Source organism: Dromiciops gliroides, chromosome 4 (genome assembly GCF_019393635.1).
Source record: "Dromiciops gliroides isolate mDroGli1 chromosome 4, mDroGli1.pri, whole genome shotgun sequence".
Lineage (NCBI taxonomy): Eukaryota > Metazoa > Chordata > Mammalia > Microbiotheria > Microbiotheriidae > Dromiciops > Dromiciops gliroides.
This window is the reverse complement of record NC_057864.1, coordinates 32,492,069-32,500,939: the sequence shown is the minus strand read 5'-3', so window position 1 is coordinate 32,500,939 and position 8,871 is coordinate 32,492,069. Positions and strand designations below refer to the sequence as shown.

The 8,871-nt window shown below is 39.7% G+C and overlaps 1 protein-coding gene across 3 annotated transcripts in view; it reads right to left on the bottom strand.

Moving 5' to 3' along the window:
* TESK2 (testis associated actin remodelling kinase 2) overlaps positions 1-8,871 on the bottom strand; it is a 161,083-nt gene that overhangs the window by 62,482 nt on the left and 89,730 nt on the right. The window lies entirely within an intron of this gene.

Genomic DNA, 8,871 nt, shown 5'->3' with positions numbered 1-8,871 from the left:
TCCAATCCTTCAACTCCTCAGTTCTTTCCCAAGCCATTTTCCCTGCACTGAATACTCTCCTCCCTTCTCCTTCATGACCCCTTGGTGAACCAGTTAAACACTACTCTGTCCTCTTTTCTCAAGTAAAAGAATACTGAAAAATCATGCTGAGGATTTGAGCCTCAGTGAATAGTGAAGCCATTAACTCAACTAGGAAAGCTGAGAAGGGTAACATGATAAATTCAGTTTTAGAGATGAGTTTGAGGTGCATGAGAGTGTAACATCCAAATAGAAATATCAAGAACTCTATAAAATGGGCTATGAGCTGTTTCCCCAAGGCAACAAACACATCATCTCCCCTCTCTGGGTATTCACACAAACTGTTTTAGGCAAACAATAAACACCCCAGAGTCATCTCAAATTTCCAAGGACTCTTCCTATTCCCTTCAAGGCTCAGCTCAGGTGCCAATACCATTGATATTCTGCTCTAATTGCCCCTGCAGCTTGCTTTCTCTTCAAATAGTCCATGGGCACTTTGTCTGAACCTTTCCTTTGCCATCACCACTCCTTAGCTATTAATATATTGACGAGTATACTTCAGTGGTGTGCTGGAGCCAACTCATGACTGATAAATTTTCAGTGGGAAATCATTAAATGCTACAAATCAGAGTTTGATTTGTTTTGGCAATTGTCTGCACTTGAGTCAGGTGAGCTGCCTGAGCACAAGGACAACACCATCTTGGTCTTTGTAGTCCAGCATCACTCCAGATACTCCAGTTATTCAGTGGATCTCAAAGCTCACCAGTGAGGCTATTGCCACCAATGTGGAACAGTGAGAAATATTCTGGATCTGAATTCAGAGCACCGGCTGTGTACCCATAGCAAGTGCCCTTAACCTCTCTGGGCCTTAGTTTTGTCATTAGTAAAAGAAGGGGGTTGAACTAGATCCTAGCTTCTTTTTTTTTGGTTAGGCAATTGGGGTTAAGTGACTTGCCCAGGGTCACACAGCTAGTAAGTGTTAAGTGTCTGAGGCCAGATATGAACTCAGGTCCTCCTGAATCCAGGGCCAGTGCTCTATCCACTGTGCCACCTAGCTGCCCCCCTAACTTCTTAAACTATGTGTTGTGACACCATATGGGGTCATGTAACTGAATGTAGGAGTTGCAGAAAAATTTGACAACAGTAAAAGGTTATATATAACCTATTTTGTATACCTATATACCCAGGGTCACATAAAAATTTCTCAGGCAAAAAGGGGTCATGAGTGGAAAAAGTTTAAGAAGCCCTGAATTAGATGACTATTCAAGATCCTTCCAAACTCTTTTTCTTTCTTTCTTTCTTTTGGTGAGGCAACTGGAATTAAGTGACTTGCCCAGGGTCACACAGCTAGCAAGTGTCAAGTGTCTGAGGCCAGATTTGAACTCAGGTCCTCCTGAATCCAGGGCAGGTGCTCTATCCACTGCACCACCTAGCTGCCCCCCTTCCAGCTCTTAATACACAAAACTAATGTGATACTATCCAAGAACAGGGGAGACAGCAGACAACAGCAGCAGAGAACATTACATAACATCTGGGAAACTGGATTCTTTAGTTGGCTATTGTCCATTACAAATAATTGATGTACTTTGTTACTTTACCCAGGGAGTCAACTTTCACTGCTGTGAATGCCTTGGAAAAAGGGAAGTGTAGAAGCAACAAGCTAGCAGACTGAGTCAAACCCAGCATTTTTCTTTTGCCTTTCTTAAACTGCCAACACAGAGGATTTCCATTCCCTACCATCCTTGAATAGAGAATCTGTGTGTCAGAGCATCTGTATGTTCCCAGAGAAAGCAGCTGCTGCTCTGTCTTTGGGGCTACTCTGCTTTCAAATCAGCTATTTCCTAATAACCACTCACATATAGAGAGCAGCATGGCTTTGTAGAGAAGTGCTAGCCAGGAAGACTGGAATTCAAACCACCTTCCAACTGCCCCCCCACCAATAGTGCCTGGCACACAGTAGGTACATAATAAATGCTCACTGATGGACTATGAACTAGTCATTTAACCTCACTAAGCTTCATTTTCTCCTTTATAAGATGGAATTAACCCCCAGAACTCCCTCGTCACAGGGTTTTTGTAGCTCAAATGAACTAGTACTCATACAGGACTGGGCAAGCCTTAAATACTTTAGACATAGCAACTGTTAGTCAATTCCAAAATACTCCAGAGGATGTATGACTTTGATGTGGGAATTCCCACCAATGATCCAACGATTCAGATGATAACCAATCTATGTAACCTGGGAAACTCTTATCTGTGGTCTCCCAGGGGGATGGCACAGGAGGGATGAGGTTTCCCCACCTTCTTTTAATATTGCGAGTATGCAAAAGGAAGCCCATCCAAGGCGCTGAGGGGTTCACCTCCTTTCTTTGAATATTGCAAAGACACCAGGGGGCATCCCGATTGTCCAATGGCTGTTTTTCCCTTTCCCCAACATCAGAATTGGGGTTTTTCACTCATTTCTCTGATGATATCCCTTACTCCAATTCTCTTTGATTATTCCTTGTATGAGAGGTATCTAGCCGGCTCAAGCCCAGACTCCTAGCCATAACCAACAGTTGTCGATCAGTCAGTCAGCAAGTACTGATTAAATACTTACTAGGCGTCAGGCATTGGTATGGATACAAAGGAGTTACAAAGAACAGTATGAACAGAGTTCCTGCCTTCAAGGAGATCACTTGCTAAACAGGGAGACAACATATAAACCTACACAGAGTAGATGAAAAGTAAATGAAGGGGGGAGGCAGAAAAAGGCCTCAAGCAGAAGGCAGGATTAGAGCTGAATCTTACAGAAAGCCTGGGAAACTAAGAGGCAGAGGTCAGAAGAGAAAGCATCTAAGCATGGCAGTCATGGCCAGTACAGAGGCTCAGGAAAGGGGCATGGGGGATGATATGTCAGAGTAGGCTGGTGTTACTGGACCAGAGAGCCCGCAGGGGAGTAGTGTCTAAAAAGACTGGAAAGGAAGGAAGGGAAGAGCTTTAAATGCCAAATAGAAAATTTTATATGTGATCTTGGAAGCAACAGGGCACCACTGGAGCTCATTGAACAGGGGCTAACAAGCAGACCTATAATTTTTAAAAAATGACTTTAGCAACGAAGTAGAGGATAGACTGGAGTATGGGGAAAGACCCGAGTCAAGAAGATCAGTTAGAAGGCATCATGAACTCAGCTTGTCCAAAATAGAACCTACTATCCCTAAAAGCCATCCCTCTCTTCCCAACTGTCCTATCTTCAATCTCATTAAGATTATAAACTCCAGTGTCATCTCCAATTCCTCGATCTTACTCCTCACACATATCCAATCTGTTGTTAAGTCTTGACACCTTTCTCTTCATAACACTTTGTCTTCATTCACAGCCACCTCCCAGTAGAGGCCCTAAACACTTCTCAGCAAAAGCTTTTTTAAAATTGAGTTTTTTATTAAACATTTTTATCATCACCATAATTTCCTCCAGTATCCTTCTCCCTCCCACTTCCGGAAAGCCATCCCATAAAAAAATTTTTTTAATACGAAAGTGAAAAAAATCAGCACAACTGATCAATGCATTTAAAAAGTCTGAAAATATATGCAATGGAAAACAACTGTGGACCTCCCACCTCTGGAAAGGGTTATGGTGGGGATGTTGATTCATATCTCTTCTTTGGAGCCATGGTTTTTTTTCTGTAATTATGCAATATTTACTAAATGTTCTGTGGTTGATCTATTTACATTGTTGTTGTCATACATATTATTTTCTTAGCTCTATTTACTCCACTCTGTATCAGTTTATATAGATCTTTCCATGCTTCTCTGGTCTCCTCATATTCATCATTTCCTTATTTATTTATTTATTTGTGGGAGGGGGGGGCAGGGCAATGGAGGTTAAGTGACTTGCTCAGGGTCACACAGCTATTAAGTGTCAAGTGTCTAAGGCCGGATTTGAACTCAGGTCCTCCTGAATCCAGGATCGGTGCTTTATCCACTGCGCCACCTAGCTGCCCTCTCCTTTTTTATTTTAAAAGTTGTGTGTGTGTGTGTGGATATGTATATATGTATGTACGTATGTATACGTATTTTCAATTAGCAAAAACTGCCTTCTTTCCTTCCACCCAACTCCTCTCCTAAGCAAGAAAAAAATAAAAACAAACTCCCCATTATAAACATGTATAGAAAGCAAAACCAGGGTGAAGAAAGGATGGCCCTTACTACTACTGTTATTCAATATTGTACTAGATGTGTTAACTATAGTAATAGGAGAAGAAAAATTAATTTAAGGAATTAGAATAGGCAACGAGGAAACAAAAACCACCATTCTTTGCATATGATATGATGATATACTTACAGAAGCCTAAAGAATCAACTAAAAAACTGCCTGAAGCAATTAATAACTTTAGCAAAGTTTCAGGATATAAAATAAACTCACATAAATCATCAGCATTTCTATATATTACCAACAAAGCCCAACAGCAAGAGATAGAGAAATTCTATTTAAAATAACTGCAACAAAATTAAAACAACTCTGAGGTACCAACTGATACCTATCAGATTGGCTAATATGACAAAAAAGGAAAATAATAAATGTTGGAGAAGCTGTGGAAAAATTGGAATACTAATGCATTGTTGGGGAAGCTGTGAACTGATCCAACCATTCAGGAGAGCAATTTGGAACTATACCCAAAGGGCTATAAAGTTGTGCACGCCCTTTGACCCAGCAATACCACTTTTAGGTCTTTTTCCCAAAGAGATCATAATAAAGGGAAAAGGACCCACATGTACAAAAATATTTATAGCTGTTCTTTTTGTGGTAGCAAGGAATTGGAAATTGAGGGGCTGCCCACCAATTGGGGAATGGCTGAACAAGTTATGGTGTATGAATGTAATGGAATTCTGTTGTGCTGTAAGAAATGATGAGCAAGAAGAGTTCACAGAAACCTGGAAGGACTTGCATGAACTGATGATGAGTGAGATGAGCAGAACCAAGAGAACATTGTACACAGTATCAACAATATTATGTGTTGATCAACTGTGATAGACTAGATTCTTTTCACCATTCTAACCGTACAAGAAAGTTCCAAAGGACTCATGATGGAAAAGGCTCTCCAAATCCAGGGGAAAAAAAAAAAAAGGAACTGTGGAATATGGATGCTGATTGGACCATACTATTCCTTTTGTTTTGGTGCTGTTGTTTTTCTTTTTTGAGGTTTTTCCTTTTTGCTCTGATTCTTCTCTGATAACATGACTAAGGCAGAAATATGTTTAATGTTATTATATATATAACCTATATCAGATTACCTGCTGCCTAGGGGAAGGGGGAGGGAGGGAGAAAAATTTGAAATTGGAAATCTCATCTAAACAAATGTTGAAAACTAAAAAAAAAATTTTTAATTTTTTTAAAAATCAAAAAAATAAAATAAAATAACTGCAGACTACTGTAGTTGTACCTGGCAAGACAAACCCAAGAAATATACATACATATATATACACAAACACATGTATGTATGTGTGTATGTGTATATGTGTGTGTGTATATATATATATATATATATATATATACACATATATATTGTGTGTGTGTCTGTAAAGCAATTGTAGTTAAGTGACTTGCCCAGGGTCACACAGCTAGTAAGTGTCAAGTGTCTGAGGCTGGATTTGAACTCAAGTCCTCCTGACTCCAGGACCAGTGCTCTATCTACTGTGCCACCTAGCTGCCCCTCCAAGAACAATATGAACACAATTACAAATTACTTTTCTTTTCTTTTTCTTTTTTTTTTGAAGTGAGGCAATTGGGGTTAAGTGACTTGCCCAGTGTCACACAACTAGTAAGTGTTAAGTGTCTGAGGCCGGATTTGAACTCAGGTACTCCTGACTCCAGGGCCAGTGCTTTATCCACTGTGCCACCTAGTTGCCCCACAAATTACTTTTCACACAAATAAAGTCATATTTAAACATACCAGTTGGTCATGGGTAAGCAGAACCAATATAATAAAAATGACAATTCTACCTAAATTAATTTACTTATTCAGTGTCATACTGATCTTTTTTACAAAGCTAGAAAAAATAATAACAAAATTAATTTGGAAAAACAAAAGGTCAAGAATATCAAGGAATTAATTTTTTAAATGAAAAGGAAGGTGGTCTAGCCATACCAGATCTCAGATTAAATTATAAAGTGGTAATCATCAAAATTATCTGGTACTGGCTAAGAAATAGAGTGGTAGATCAGTGATTAGGTACACAAGTCACAGTAGTAAATGCCCATAGTTAACCTAGTGTTTGATAAATCCAAAGACCTCAGTTTATGGGACAAGAACTCATTATTTGACAAAAACTGTTAGAAAACAAGAAAACAATATGACTGAAACTGGGTATAGACCAATATTTTACACCAAGATAAGATCAAAATGAATACGGGATTTAGCCATAAAGAGTGATGCCATAAGCAAATTAGGAGAGCAAATAGCTCACCTATCAAATCTATGGAGAAGGGAAGAATTTATGACCAAACAAGAAATATAGATTATTATGATTAGATTATGGATAGAATATGGAAAATTTTGATTATATTAAATTATAAAATTTTTGCACAAACAAAACCAATGCAACCAAGATAAGAAGGAAAACAGAAAGCTGAGAAACAATTTTTACAGCAAATGTCTCTGATAGGGGGCAGCTAGGTGGCACAGTGGATAGAGCACCGGCCCTGGAGTCAGGAGAACCTGAGTTCAAATCTGGCCTCAGACACTTAACACTTACTAGCTGTGTGACCCTGGGCAAGTCACTTAACCCCAATTGCCTCACTTAAAAAAAATGTCTCTGATAAAAACCTCATTTCTCAAAAATATAGAGAACTGAATCAAATTTATAAAAATACAAGTCATTCCCCAATTGTTAAATGGTAAAAGGATATAAACAGGCAGATTTCAGATTTCAGATATCAAAGCTATCTATAATCCTATGAAAAAATGCTCTAATTTACTTTTTTTTTTTTGTATTTTTTTAGTGAGACAATTGGGGTTAAGTGACTTGCCCAGGGTCACACAGCTAGTAAGTGTTAAGTGTCTGAGGCCGGATTTGAACCCAGGTACTCCTGACTCCAGGGCCAGTGCTCTATCCACTGCGCCACCTAGCTGCCCCTCTAATTTACTATTTTGTTTTTGTTTTTGTTTTTTTGTTTTGTTTTGTTTTTGTGGGGCAATGGGGGTTAAGTGACTTGCCCAAGGTCACACAGCCAGTAAGTGTCAAGTGTCTGAGGCCGGATTTGAACTCAGGAACTCCTGAATCCAGGGCTGGTGCTTTATCCACTGCGCCACCTAGCTGCCCCCTCTAATTTACTATTGATAAGAGAAACGCAAATTAGAAAAACTCTGACGTATTACCTCCCACCTATCAGATTGGCTAATATGATAGAAAAGGAATATGATAAATGATATGGGGATGTGGGAAAATTGGGGCACTAATGCACTGTTGGTGGAGTTGTGAACTGATCCAAACATTCTGGAGAGCAATTTGGAACTATGCTCAAAAGGGAAATCAAACTGTGTATACCCTTTGATCCAGCAACACCACTACTGGGCCTATATCCCAAAGTGACAGACATTTTAAAAGGAGGAATTGACTGAAGAACATTATATCTTATAAAAGTATAATAAAGTATAGACACTTCTTTGTTCTGACTTTAAGACCATAAAAACTCATTGTCTCTGTTACCTGACCTTTACCTTCTATAATTTCATCAAATAGGCTAGAGAAGAATCAAGGGTCCCCATCTCACCTCACCCCACACATTTCAGTCAACTCCTGATCTTGTCATGTATAAGTTCAAAACATCTCAGTCTTTCCCATCTCATCCTTCCTCTCTATTTACAAAGCTACCACCTTAGTTTAGATCCTTATTAGCTCTTTTATTGCTGTTCTTTGGGTAATTGTATCAGGAGCACTGTGCGTTTAATGTCTTTCCTCCACCATCTTGGCTCTGCCCCAGATCCTTATTAGCTCTTGTCTAGATTATGGCAACAACCTCCTGATGAGTTTCCCTGCCTCAAGTCTCTCAAAACTCCAACCTACCTTCCCTTTGGGTGCTAATCTATTTTTCCTTAAATACAGATTTGGCTCATGTTACTTCCCTAGTCAGTCAAAGCCAATGGCTTCCTATTGCCTCCAGGATCAAATATAAACTCCTCTGCTTTGTTTTTCAACTCCTACTCAACTTGACCCCAACATATCTTTCCAGAATAACTGGACATCACCTCACCTCCCACAACCTGCAGTCTCTCTCTTCCTAAAAGACAACACTCTATCTCCTGCCCAGTCTTTGTACCAATCATTCCACATTACTGGAATGCCTCTGCTGCTCCTTTAGTCTCCCTTCTCTCTTATTCCTCTCTCCCTTCTCCCTTTCCCTCTTGTTTCCCTATTGAAAGAAATGCATTTCTCTGCCCAACTGTATATGGGTATTTTTCCCTCCTTGGACCAGTACAGTTCAGTGATGCTGAAGTGTTGCTTGCTCTCCCTTCTCTGTATTTTCTTCTATGTATGCTCCCAAATAATGTGAGATCACTTTCTCTACTCTTCATCTCCCTTTTTTCTCCCACTGTATTTCTCGTCTCTTCCCTTTCCATTTTTCCTTTAAGGTCATTAAAATACAACACAACTATGCCTAGGTGCTCTGGCATCTCCATGCATTTGCCTGGCTGCCCAGTGCCTGCCAGGAATGTACCATCTCCTCACCTCTGCCTCTTAGAGTCCCCCATTCCCTTCAAGACTCAGGTCAAATATCTCCTTCTAGATCAGGAGTTCTTAACCTTTATTTGTGTCAAGGAGTCCTTTGGCAGATGGTTAAAGCCTGAAGACCCCTTCTAAGAATAATGTTTTT